The 14334-nt window shown below is 34.4% G+C and overlaps 3 non-coding genes across 3 annotated transcripts; all 3 read right to left on the bottom strand.

Moving 5' to 3' along the window:
• Positions 1–815: 815 nt before the first annotated feature.
• TRNAN-AUU (transfer RNA asparagine (anticodon AUU)) lies at positions 816–889 on the bottom strand. The gene has a single exon. It is a non-coding gene; the product is annotated as a tRNA-Asn (tRNA).
• Positions 890–7829: 6940 nt separating this feature from the next.
• On the bottom strand, positions 7830–7903 carry TRNAN-AUU (transfer RNA asparagine (anticodon AUU)). Its single transcript has one exon. It is a non-coding gene; the product is annotated as a tRNA-Asn (tRNA).
• A 2263-nt stretch (positions 7904–10166) lies between these two features.
• On the bottom strand, positions 10167–10240 carry TRNAN-AUU (transfer RNA asparagine (anticodon AUU)). The gene has a single exon. It is a non-coding gene; the product is annotated as a tRNA-Asn (tRNA).
• Positions 10241–14334: the final 4094 nt, after the last annotated feature.

Here is a 14334-nt window from a genome sequence, read left to right as displayed (position 1 = left end):
TTAAAGTAATCCAAAACTGGGATTGATATTTTGGCTCTTTTATTTTTACTTAAAGTACAATAACTTTTACCATTTTAATTTGTTTTAATAGTATATTGACAGTATTGTTTTCTTTCAAAAATCCACTTAATTTTCTTTACCCTATTATTAAAATGGCAATTGACAAAAACAAACTACATTGTCACCAGAAGAGCAATACAAAATGTACAAGTGATATATTAAAATCATCTTTCCAGCTTGAATTTCAATGTTGCATTGGGTCAACAATTTTGTGAGAAACATCTTCACCCTTAAATAAAGATTTTCTTAATTCCTTACCTGTGTGCTAATTAGATATCACCTTGTTTTCACATTAAACAGACTTCCACATGAGAAAGCAGCAAGGATGCAGTGGCGTTAATGTTTCCTGGTGTCAACTTGTATTATTTCAGTAGACATTGAAATGAGGATGCATCTTGCTGCCTTTCCAATGAAGCAAGTTTAATTTAGTAATAGGTGATAAACCATCCTTACAAAGGTGTTAATCAGAGACTTGGCTTTGTGGACACTTTTCAGAGAACAAATTTGTTAGCATAAAAATAAAGCCAGAAAATGAAGAGCTGTTTAATCACTCGATTGGATTTTTCTGCCAGCATATTTTTTTCTCTGTAACCCACTGCTAAATTGTGCTTCCTAGCTGTTTTTTATAAAATCACTGAATCAAATCTAACTCTGATTACATCAGAGAAGGCCATGTACCCTACACCATAAGAGGAGGTTTGAAATTTTGACTTGTCTACTTAAATATCACCAAAATCTGATCACAAGGTTAATTACGTCCCTGGGTGGGATTGAACCACCAACCTTTTGGTTAATAGCCAAACACACTAACCGATTGCGCCACAGAGACACTTTGCAAAAGTCCATACTGACAAAGGCTAATAAGCATTCATCTAAAACGTTTCCTAGAAAAACTTTAAAAAGTCAATAATCTGGAGAGTTTTTGTAAGATGTTTCTTCCATCAACCAACGAAGAAACACATTGGTACTTTCCCATGATGAGTGAGTGCTTCATGATCTCTTGCACTTACATGTGCAGGAGAGTACTGCAATGGAAGCATGCTGGGCTCATAACCCAGAGGTAGGCAGATTGAAACTATCCTCTGCTATATGCATTTTTTTTGTTAATTAAAGTAATCCAAAACTGGGATTGATATTTTGTCTCTTTTATTTTTACTTAAAGTACAATAACTTTTACCATTTTAATTTGTGTTAATAGTATATTGACAGTATTGTTTTCTTTCAAAAATCCACTTCATTTTCTTTACCCTATTATTAAAATGGTAATTGACAAAAACAAACTACATTGTCACCAGAAGAGCAATACAAAATGTACAAGTGATATATTAAAATCATCTTTCCAGCTTGAATTTCAATGATGCATTGGGTCAACAATTTTGTGAGAAACATCTTCACCCTTAAATAAAGATTTTCTTAATATCTTACCTGTGTGCTAATTAGATATCACCTTGTTTTCACATTAAACAGACTTCCACATGAGAAAGCAGCAAGGATGCAGTGGCGTTAATGTTTCCTGGTGTCAACCTGTATTATTTCAGTAGACATTGAAATGAGGATACATCTTGCTGCCTTTCCAATGAAGCAAGTTTAATTTAGTAATAGGTGAAAAACCATCCCTACAAAGGTGTTAATCAGAGACTTGGCTTTGTGGACACTTTTCAGAGAACAAATTTGTTAGCATAAAAATAAAGCCAGAAAATGAAGAGCTGTTTAATCACGCAATTTGATTTTTTTGCCAGCATATTTCTTTTTCTCTGCAACCCACTGCTAAATTGTGCTTCCTAGATGTTTTTATAAAATCACTGAATCAAATCTAACTCTGATTACATCAGAGAAGGCCAGGTACCCTGCACCATAACAGGGGGTATGAAATTTGACTTGTCTACTTAAAGATCACCAAAATCTGATAACAAGGTCAATTACGTCCCTGGGTGGGATTGAACCACCAACCTTTTGGTTAATAGCCGTACACACTAACTGATTGCGCCACAGAGACACTTTGCAAAAGTACATACTGACAAATGCTAATAAGCATTCATCTAAAACGTTTCCTAGAAAAACTTAAAAAAATCAATAATCTGGAGAGTTTTTGTAAGATGTTTCTTCTATCAACCAACGAAGAAACACATTGGTACTTTCCCATGATGAGTGAGTGCTTCAGGATCTCTTGCACTTACATGTGCAGCAGAGTACAGCAATGGAAGCATGCTGGGCCCATAACCCAGAGGTAGGCAGATTGAAACTATCCTCTGCTATATGCATTTTTTTGTTTGTTAATTAAAGTAATCCAAAACTGGGATTGATATTTTGGCTCTTTTATTTTTACTTAAAGTACAATAACTTTTACCATTTTAATTTGTTTTAATAGTATATTGACAGTATTGTTTTCTTTCAAAAATCCACTTAATTTTCTTTACCCTATTATTAAAATGGTAATTGACAAAAACAAACTACATTGTCACCAGAAGAGCAATACAAAATGTACAAGTGATATATTAAAATCATCTTTCCAGCTTGAATTTCAATGATGCATTGGGGCAACGATTTTGTGAGAAACATCTTCACCCTTAAATAAAGATTTTCTTAATTCCTTACCTGTGTGCTAATTAGATATCACCTTGTTTTCACATTTAACAGACTTCCACATGAGAAAGCAGCAAGGATGCAGTGGCGTTAATGTTTCCTGGTGTCAACCTGTATTATTTCAGTAGACATTGAAATGAGGATGCATCTTGCTGCCTTTCCAATGAAGCAAGTTTAATTTAGTAATAGGTGAAAAACCATCCTTACAAAGGTGTTAATCAGAGACTTGGCTTTGTGGACACTTTTCAGAGAACAAATTTGTTAGCATAAAAATAAAGCCAGAAAATGAAGAGCTGTTTAATCACTCGATTGGATTTTTCTGCCAGCATATTTTTTTTCTCTGCAACCCACTGCTAAATTGTGCTTCCTAGCTGTTTTTTATAAAATCACTGAATCAAATCTAACTCTGATTACATCAGAGAAGGCCAGGTACCCTACACCATAAGAGGAGGTTTGAAATTTTGACTTGTCTACTTAAATATCACCAAAATCTGATCACAAGGTTAATTACGTCCCTTGGTGGGATTGAACCACCAACCTTTTGGTTAATAGCCAAACACACTAACCGATTGCGCCACAGAGACACTTTGCAAAAGTCCATACTGACAAAGGCTAATAAGCATTCATCTAAAACGTTTCCTAGAAAAACTTTAAAAAGTCAATAATCTGGAGAGTTTTTGTAAGATGTTTCTTCCATCAACCAACGAAGAAACACATTGGTACTTTCCCATGATGAGTGAGTGCTTCAGGATCTCTTGCACTTACATGTGCAGCAGAATACTGCAATGGAAGCATGCTGGGCCCATAACCCAGAGGTAGGCAGATTGAAACTATCCTCTGCTATATGCATTTTTTTTGTTAATTAAAGTAATCCAAAACTGGGATTGATATTTTGTCTCTTTTATTTTTACTTAAAGTACAATAACTTTTACCATTTTAATTTGTTTTAATAGTATATTGACAGTATTGTTTTCTTTCAAAAATCCACTTCATTTTCTTTACCCTATTATTAAAATGGTAATTGACAAAAACAAACTACATTGTCACCAGAAGAGCAATACAAAATGTACAAGTGATATATTAAAATCATCTTTCCAGCTTGAATTTCAATGTTGCATTGGGTCAACAATTTTGTGAGAAACATCTTCACCCTTAAATAAAGATTTTCTTAATTCCTTACCTGTGTGCTAATTAGATATCACCTTGTTTTCACATTAAACAGACTTCCACATGAGAAAGCAGCAAGGATGCAGTGGCGTTAATGTTTCCTGGTGTCAACTTGTATTATTTCAGTAGACATTGAAATGAGGACGCATCTTGCTGCCTTTCCAATGAAGCAAGTTTAATTTAGTAATAGGTGAAAAACCATCCTTACAAAGGTGTTAATCAGAGACTTGGCTTTGTGGACACTTTTCAGAGAACAAATTTGTTAGCATAAAAATAAAGCCAGAAAATGAAGAGCTGTTTAATCACTCGATTGGATTTTTTTGCCAGCATATTTTTTTTCTCTGCAACCCACTGCTAAATTGTGCTTCCTAGCTGTTTTTTATAAAATCACTGAATCAAATCTAACTCTGATTACATCAGAGAAGGCCAGGTACCCTACACCATAAGAGGAGGTTTGAAATTTTGACTTGTCTACTTAAATATCACCAAAATCTGATCACAAGGCTAATTACGTCCCTTGGTGGGATTGAACCACCAACCTTTTGGTTAATAGCCAAACACACTAACCGATTGCGCCACAGAGACACTTTGCAAAAGTCCATACTGACAAAGGCTAATAAGCATTCATCTAAAACGTTTCCTAGAAAAACTTTAAAAAGTCAATAATCTGGAGAGATTTTGTAAGATGTTTCTTCCATCAACCAACGAAGAAACACATTGGTACTTTCCCATGATGAGTGAGTGCTTCAGGATCTCTTGCACTTACATGTGCAGCAGAATACTGCAATGGAAGCATGCTGGGCCCATAACCCAGAGGTAGGCAGATTGAAACTATCCTCTGCTATATGCATTTTTTTTGTTAATTAAAGTAATCCAAAACTGGGATTGATATTTTGTCTCTTTTATTTTTACTTAAAGTACAATAACTTTTACCATTTTAATTTGTTTTAATAGTATATTGACAGTATTGTTTTCTTTCAAAAATCCACTTCATTTTCTTTACCCTATTATTAAAATGGTAATTGACAAAAACAAACTACATTGTCACCAGAAGAGCAATACAAAATGTACAAGTGATATATTAAAATCATCTTTCCAGCTTGAATTTCAATGATGCATTGGGTCAACAATTTTGTGAGAAACATCTTCACCCTTAAATAAAGATTTTCTTAATTCCTTACCTGTGTGCTAATTAGATATCACCTTGTTTTCACATTAAACAGACTTCCATATGAGAAAGCAGCAAGGATGCAGTGGCGTTAATGTTTCCTGGTGTCAACCTGTATTATTTCAGTAGACATTGAAATGAGGATACATCTTGCTGCCTTTCCAATGAAGCAAGTTTAATTTAGTAATAGGTGAAAAACCATCCCTACAAAGGTGTTAATCAGAGACTTGGCTTTGTGGACACTTTTCAGAGAACAAATTTGTTAGCATAAAAATAAAGCCAGAAAATAAAGAGCTGTTTAATCACTCTATTGGATTTTTCTGGCAGCATATTTTTTTTTTCTGCAACCCACTGCTAAATTGTGCTTCCTAGATGTTTTTATAAAATCACTGAATCAAATCTAACTCTGATTACATCAGAGAAGGCCAGGTACCCTACACCATAACAGGGGGTTTGAAATTTTGACTTGTCTACTTAAAGATCACCAAAATCTGATAACAAGGTCAATTAGGTCCCTCGGTGGGATTGAACCACCAACCTTTTGGTTAATAGCCGTACATACTAACTGATTGCGCCACAGAGACACTTTGCAAAAGTCCATACTGACAAAGGCTAATAAGCATTCATCTAAAACGTTTCCTAGAAAAACTTTAAAAAGTCAATAATCTGGAGAGTTTTTGTAAGATGTTTCTTCCATCAACCAACGAAGAAACACATTGGTACTTTCCCATGATGAGTGAGTGCTTCAGGATCTCTTGAACTTACATGTGCAGCAGAGTACTGCAATGGAAGCATGCTGGGCCCATAACCCAGAGGTAGGCAGATTGAAACTATCCTCTGCTATATGCATTTTTTTTTTGTTAATTAAAGTAATCCAAAACTGGGATTGATATTTTGTCTCTTTTATTTTTACTTAAAGTACAATAACTTTTACCATTTTAATTTGTTTTAATAGTATATTGACAGTATTGTTTTCTTTCAAAAATCCACTTCATTTTCTTTACCCTATTATTAAAATGGTAATTGACAAAAACAAACTACATTGTCACCAGAAGAGCAATACAAAATGTACAAGTGATATATTAAAATCATCTTTCCAGCTTGAATTTCAATGATGCATTGGGTCAACAATTTTGTGAGAAACATCTTCACCCTTAAATAAAGATTTTCTTAATTCCTTACCTGTGTGCTAATTAGATATCACCTTGTTTTCACATTAAACAGACTTCCACATGAGAAAGCAGCAAGGATGCAGTGGCGTTAATGTTTCCTGGTGTCAACTTGTATTATTTCAGTAGACATTGAAATGAGGATGCATCTTGCTGCCTTTCCAATGAAGCAAGTTTAATTTAGTAATAGGTGAAAAACCATCCTTACAAAGGTGTTAATCAGAGACTTGGCTTTGTGGACACTTTTCAGAGAACAAATTTGTTAGCATAAAAATAAAGCCAGAAAATAAAGAGCTGTTTAATCACTCGATTGGATTTTTCTGCCAGCATATTTTTTTTCTCTGCAACCCACTGCTAAATTGTGCTTCCTAGCTGTTTTTATAAAATCACTGAATCAAATCTAACTCTGATTACATCAGAGAAGGCCAGGTACCCTACACCATAACAGGGGGTTTGAAATTTTGACTTGTCTACTTAAAGATCACCAAAATCTGATAACAAGGTCAATTAGGTCCCTGGGTGGGATTGAACCACCAACCTTTTGGTTAATAGCCGTACATACTAACTGATAGCGCCACAGAGACACTTTGCAAAAAGTACATACTGACAAATGCTAATAAGCATTCATCTAAAACGTTTCCTAGAAAAACTTAAAAAAGTCAATAATCTGGAGAGTTTTTGTAAGATGTTTCTTCTATCAACCAACGAAGGAACACATTGGTACTTTCCCATGATGAGTGAGTGCTTCAGGATCTCTTGCACTTACATGTGCAGCAGAGTACAGCAATGGAAGCATGCTGGGCCCATAACCCAGAGGTAGGCAGATTAAAACTATCCTCTGCTATATGCATTTTTTTGTTTGTTAATTAAAGTAATCCAAAACTGGGATTGATATTTTGGCTCTTTTATTTTTACTTAAAGTACAATAACTTTTACCATTTTAATTTGTTTTAATAGTATATTGACAGTATTGTTTTCTTTCAAAAATCCACTTAATTTTCTTTACCCTATTATTAAAATGGTAATTGACAAAAACAAACTACATTGTCACCAGAAGAGCAATACAAAATGTACAAGTGATATATTAAAATCATCTTTCCAGCTTGAATTTCAATGATGCATTGGGGCAACGATTTTGTGAGAAACATCTTCACCCTTAAATAAAGATTTTCTTAATTCCTTACCTGTGTGCTAATTAGATATCACCTTGTTTTCACATTAAACAGACTTCCACATGAGAAAGCAGCAAGGATGCAGTGGCGTTAATGTTTCCTGGTGTCAACCTGTATTATTTCAGTAGACATTGAAATGAGGATGCATCTTGCTGCCTTTCCAATGAAGCAAGTTTAATTTAGTAATAGGTGAAAAACCATCCTTACAAAGGTGTTAATCAGAGACTTGGCTTTGTGGACACTTTTCAGAGAACAAATTTGTTAGCATAAAAATAAAGCCAGAAAATGAAGAGCTGTTTAATCACTCGATTGGATTTTTCTGCCAGCATATTTTTTTTCTCTGCAACCCACTGCTAAATTGTGCTTCCTAGCTGTTTTTTATAAAATCACTGAATCAAATCTAACTCTGATTACATCAGAGAAGGCCATGTACCCTACACCATAAGAGGAGGTTTGAAATTTTGACTTGTCTACTTAAATATCACCAAAATCTGATCACAAGGTAAATTACGTCCCTGGGTGGGATTGAACCACCAACCTTTTGGTTAATAGCCAAACACACTAACCGATTGCGCCACAGAGACACTTTGCAAAAGTCCATACTGACAAAGGCTAATAAGCATTCATCTAAAACGTTTCCTAGAAAAACTTTAAAAAGTCAATAATCTGGAGAGTTTTTGTAAGATGTTTCTTCCATCAACCAACGAAGAAACACATTGGTACTTTCCCATGATGAGTGAGTGCTTCATGATCTCTTGCACTTACATGTGCAGCAGAGTACTGCAATGGAAGCATGCTGGGCCCATAACCCAGAGGTAGGCAGATTGAAACTATCCTCTGCTATATGCATTTTTTTTGTTAATTAAAGTAATCCAAAACTGGGATTGATATTTTGTCTCTTTTATTTTTACTTAAAGTACAATAACTTTTACCATTTTAATTTGTTTTAATAGTATATTGACAGTATTGTTTTCTTTCAAAAATCCACTTCATTTTCTTTACCCTATTATTAAAATGGTAATTGACAAAAACAAACTACATTGTCACCAGAAGAGCAATACAAAATGTACAAGTGATATATTAAAATCATCTTTCCAGCTTGAATTTCAATGATGCATTGGGTCAACAATTTTGTGAGAAACATCTTCACCCTTAAATAAAGATTTTCTTAATTCCTTACCTGTGTGCTAATTAGATATCACCTTGTTTTCACATTAAACAGACTTCCACATGAGAAAGCAGCAAGGATGCAGTGGCGTTAATGTTTCCTGGTGTCAACCTGTATTATTTCAGTAGACATTGAAATGAGGATACATCTTGCTGCCTTTCCAATGAAGCAAGTTTAATTTAGTAATAGGTGAAAAACCATCCCTACAAAGGTGTTAATCAGAGACTTGGCTTTGTGGACACTTTTCAGAGAACAAATTTGTTAGCATAAAAATAAAGCCAGAAAATGAAGAGCTGTTTAATCACGCAATTTGATTTTTTTGCCAGCATATTTCTTTTTCTCTGCAACCCACTGCTAAATTGTGCTTCCTAGATGTTTTTATAAAATCACTGAATCAAATCTAACTCTGATTACATCAGAGAAGGCCAGGTACCCTACACCATAAAAGGGGGTATGAAATTTGACTTGTCTACTTAAAGATCACCAAAATCTGATAACAAGGTCAATTACGTCCCTGGGTGGGATTGAACCACCAACCTTTTGGTTAATAGCCGTACACACTAACTGATTGCGCCACAGAGACACTTTGCAAAAGTACATACTGACAAATGCTAATAAGCATTCATCTAAAACGTTTCCTAGAAAAACTTAAAAAAGTCAATAATCTGGAGAGTTTTTGTAAGATGTTTCTTCCATCAACCAACGAAGAAACACATTGGTACTTTCCCATGATGAGTGAGTGCTTCAGGATCTCTTGCACTTACATGTGCAGCAGAGTACAGCAATGGAAGCATGCTGGGCCCATAACCCAGAGGTAGGCAGATTGAAACTATCCTCTGCTATATGCATTTTTTTGTTTGTTAATTAAAGTAATCCAAAACTGGGATTGATATTTTGGCTCTTTTATTTTTACTTAAAGTACAATAACTTTTACCATTTTAATTTGTTTTAATAGTATATTGACAGTATTGTTTTCTTTCAAAAATCCACTTAATTTTCTTTACCCTATTATTAAAATGGCAATTGACAAAAACAAACTACATTGTCACCAGAAGAGCAATACAAAATGTACAAGTGATATATTAAAATCATCTTTCCAGCTTGAATTTCAATGTTGCATTGGGTCAACAATTTTGTGAGAAACATCTTCACCCTTAAATAAAGATTTTCTTAATTCCTTACCTGTGTGCTAATTAGATATCACCTTGTTTTCACATTAAACAGACTTCCACATGAGAAAGCAGCAAGGATGCAGTGGCGTTAATGTTTCCTGGTGTCAACTTGTATTATTTCAGTAGACATTGAAATGAGGATGCATCTTGCTGCCTTTCCAATGAAGCAAGTTTAATTTAGTAATAGGTGATAAACCATCCTTACAAAGGTGTTAATCAGAGACTTGGCTTTGTGGACACTTTTCAGAGAACAAATTTGTTAGCATAAAAATAAAGCCAGAAAATGAAGAGCTGTTTAATCACTCGATTGGATTTTTCTGCCAGCATATTTTTTTCTCTGCAACCCACTGCTAAATTGTGCTTCCTAGCTGTTTTTTATAAAATCACTGAATCAAATCTAACTCTGATTACATCAGAGAAGGCCATGTACCCTACACCATAAGAGGAGGTTTGAAATTTTGACTTGTCTACTTAAATATCACCAAAATCTGATCACAAGGTTAATTACGTCCCTGGGTGGGATTGAACCACCAACCTTTTGGTTAATAGCCAAACACACTAACCGATTGCGCCACAGAGACACTTTGCAAAAGTCCATACTGACAAAGGCTAATAAGCATTCATCTAAAACGTTTCCTAGAAAAACTTTAAAAAGTCAATAATCTGGAGAGTTTTTGTAAGATGTTTCTTCCATCAACCAACGAAGAAACACATTGGTACTTTCCCATGATGAGTGAGTGCTTCATGATCTCTTGCACTTACATGTGCAGGAGAGTACTGCAATGGAAGCATGCTGGGCTCATAACCCAGAGGTAGGCAGATTGAAACTATCCTCTGCTATATGCATTTTTTTTGTTAATTAAAGTAATCCAAAACTGGGATTGATATTTTGTCTCTTTTATTTTTACTTAAAGTACAATAACTTTTACCATTTTAATTTGTGTTAATAGTATATTGACAGTATTGTTTTCTTTCAAAAATCCACTTCATTTTCTTTACCCTATTATTAAAATGGTAATTGACAAAAACAAACTACATTGTCACCAGAAGAGCAATACAAAATGTACAAGTGATATATTAAAATCATCTTTCCAGCTTGAATTTCAATGATGCATTGGGTCAACAATTTTGTGAGAAACATCTTCACCCTTAAATAAAGATTTTCTTAATATCTTACCTGTGTGCTAATTAGATATCACCTTGTTTTCACATTAAACAGACTTCCACATGAGAAAGCAGCAAGGATGCAGTGGCGTTAATGTTTCCTGGTGTCAACCTGTATTATTTCAGTAGACATTGAAATGAGGATACATCTTGCTGCCTTTCCAATGAAGCAAGTTTAATTTAGTAATAGGTGAAAAACCATCCCTACAAAGGTGTTAATCAGAGACTTGGCTTTGTGGACACTTTTCAGAGAACAAATTTGTTAGCATAAAAATAAAGCCAGAAAATGAAGAGCTGTTTAATCACGCAATTTGATTTTTTTGCCAGCATATTTCTTTTTCTCTGCAACCCACTGCTAAATTGTGCTTCCTAGATGTTTTTATAAAATCACTGAATCAAATCTAACTCTGATTACATCAGAGAAGGCCAGGTACCCTGCACCATAACAGGGGGTATGAAATTTGACTTGTCTACTTAAAGATCACCAAAATCTGATAACAAGGTCAATTACGTCCCTGGGTGGGATTGAACCACCAACCTTTTGGTTAATAGCCGTACACACTAACTGATTGCGCCACAGAGACACTTTGCAAAAGTACATACTGACAAATGCTAATAAGCATTCATCTAAAACGTTTCCTAGAAAAACTTAAAAAAATCAATAATCTGGAGAGTTTTTGTAAGATGTTTCTTCTATCAACCAACGAAGAAACACATTGGTACTTTCCCATGATGAGTGAGTGCTTCAGGATCTCTTGCACTTACATGTGCAGCAGAGTACAGCAATGGAAGCATGCTGGGCCCATAACCCAGAGGTAGGCAGATTGAAACTATCCTCTGCTATATGCATTTTTTTGTTTGTTAATTAAAGTAATCCAAAACTGGGATTGATATTTTGGCTCTTTTATTTTTACTTAAAGTACAATAACTTTTACCATTTTAATTTGTTTTAATAGTATATTGACAGTATTGTTTTCTTTCAAAAATCCACTTAATTTTCTTTACCCTATTATTAAAATGGTAATTGACAAAAACAAACTACATTGTCACCAGAAGAGCAATACAAAATGTACAAGTGATATATTAAAATCATCTTTCCAGCTTGAATTTCAATGATGCATTGGGGCAACGATTTTGTGAGAAACATCTTCACCCTTAAATAAAGATTTTCTTAATTCCTTACCTGTGTGCTAATTAGATATCACCTTGTTTTCACATTTAACAGACTTCCACATGAGAAAGCAGCAAGGATGCAGTGGCGTTAATGTTTCCTGGTGTCAACCTGTATTATTTCAGTAGACATTGAAATGAGGATGCATCTTGCTGCCTTTCCAATGAAGCAAGTTTAATTTAGTAATAGGTGAAAAACCATCCTTACAAAGGTGTTAATCAGAGACTTGGCTTTGTGGACACTTTTCAGAGAACAAATTTGTTAGCATAAAAATAAAGCCAGAAAATAAAGAGCTGTTTAATCACTCAATTGGATTTTTCTGTCAGCATATTTTTTTTCTCTGCAACCCACTGCTAAATTGTGCTTCCTAGCTGTTTTTATAAAATCACTGAATCAAATCTAACTCTGATTACATCAGAGAAGGCCAGGTACCCTACACCATAACAGGGGGTTTGAAATTTTGACTTGTCTACTTAAAGATCACCAAAATCTGATAACAAGGTCAATTAGGTCCCTGGGTGGGATTGAACCACCAACCTTTTGGTTAATAGCCGTACATACTAACTGATTGCGGCACAGAGACACTTTGCAAAAGTCCATACTGACAAAGGCTAATAAGCATTCATCTAAAACGTTTCCTAGAAAAACTTTAAAAAGTCAATAATCTGGAGAGTTTTTGTAAGATGTTTCTTCCATCAACCAACGAAGAAACACATTGGTACTTTCCCATGATGAGTGAGTGCTTCAGGATCTCTTGAACTTACATGTGCAGCAGAGTACTGCAATGGAAGCATGCTGGGCTCATAACCGAGAGGTAGGCAGATTGAAACTATCCTCTGCTATATGCATTTTTTTTTTTTGTTAATTAAAGTAATCCAAAACTGGGATTGATATTTTGTCTCTTTTATTTTTACTTAAAGTACAATAACTTTTACCATTTTAATTTGTTTTAATAGTATATTGACAGTATTGTTTTCTTTCAAAAATCCACTTCATTTTCTTTACCCTATTATTAAAATGGTAATTGACAAAAACAAACTACATTGTCACCAGAAGAGCAATACAAAATGTACAAGTGATATATTAAAATCATCTTTCCAGCTTGAATTTCAATGTTGCATTGGGTCAACAATTTTGTGAGAAACATCTTCACCCTTAAATAAAGATTTTCTTAATTCCTTACCTGTGTGCTAATTAGATATCACCTTGTTTTCACATTAAACAGACTTCCACATGAGAAAGCAGCAAGGATGCAGTGGCGTTAATGTTTCCTGGTGTCAACTTGTATTATTTCAGTAGACATTGAAATGAGGATGCATCTTGCTGCCTTTCCAATGAAGCAAGTTTAATTTAGTAATAGGTGAAAAACCATCCTTACAAAGGTGTTAATCAGAGACTTGGCTTTGTGGACACTTTTCAGAGAACAAATTTGTTAGCATAAAAATAAAGCCAGAAAATGAAGAGCTGTTTAATCACTCGATTGGATTTTTCTGCCAGCATATTTTTTTTCTCTGCAACCCACTGCTAAATTGTGCTTCCTAGCTGTTTTTTATAAAATCACTGAATCAAATCTAACTCTGATTACATCAGAGAAGGCCAGGTACCCTACACCATAAGAGGAGGTTTGAAATTTTGACTTGTCTACTTAAATATCACCAAAATCTGATCACAAGGTTAATTACGTCCCTTGGTGGGATTGAACCACCAACCTTTTGGTTAATAGCCAAACACACTAACCGATTGCGCCACAGAGACACTTTGCAAAAGTCCATACTGACAAAGGCTAATAAGCATTCATCTAAAACGTTTCCTAGAAAAACTTTAAAAAAGTCAATAATCTGGAGAGTTTTTGTAAGATGTTTCTTCCATCAACCAACGAAGAAACACATTGGTACTTTCCCATGATGAGTGAGTGCTTCAGGATCTCTTGCACTTACATGTGCAGCAGAATACTGCAATGGAAGCATGCTGGGCCCATAACCCAGAGGTAGGCAGATTGAAACTATCCTCTGCTATATGCATTTTTTTTGTTAATTAAAGTAATCCAAAACTGGGATTGATATTTTGTCTCTTTTATTTTTACTTAAAGTACAATAACTTTTACCATTTTAATTTGTTTTAATAGTATATTGACTGTATTGTTTTCTTTCAAAAATCCACTTCATTTTCTTTACCCTATTATTAAAATGGTAATTGACAAAAACAAACTACATTGTCACCAGAAGAGCAATACAAAATGTACAAGTGATATATTAAAATCATCTTTCCAGCTTGAATTTCAATGTTGCATTGGGTCAACAATTTTGTGAGAAACATCTTCACCCTTAAATAAAGATTTTC

Source organism: Pseudophryne corroboree, unplaced genomic scaffold (assembly GCF_028390025.1).
Source record: "Pseudophryne corroboree isolate aPseCor3 unplaced genomic scaffold, aPseCor3.hap2 scaffold_610, whole genome shotgun sequence".
Taxonomy (NCBI): domain Eukaryota; kingdom Metazoa; phylum Chordata; class Amphibia; order Anura; family Myobatrachidae; genus Pseudophryne; species Pseudophryne corroboree.
This window is presented reverse-complemented; position numbering and strand designations above follow the sequence as displayed.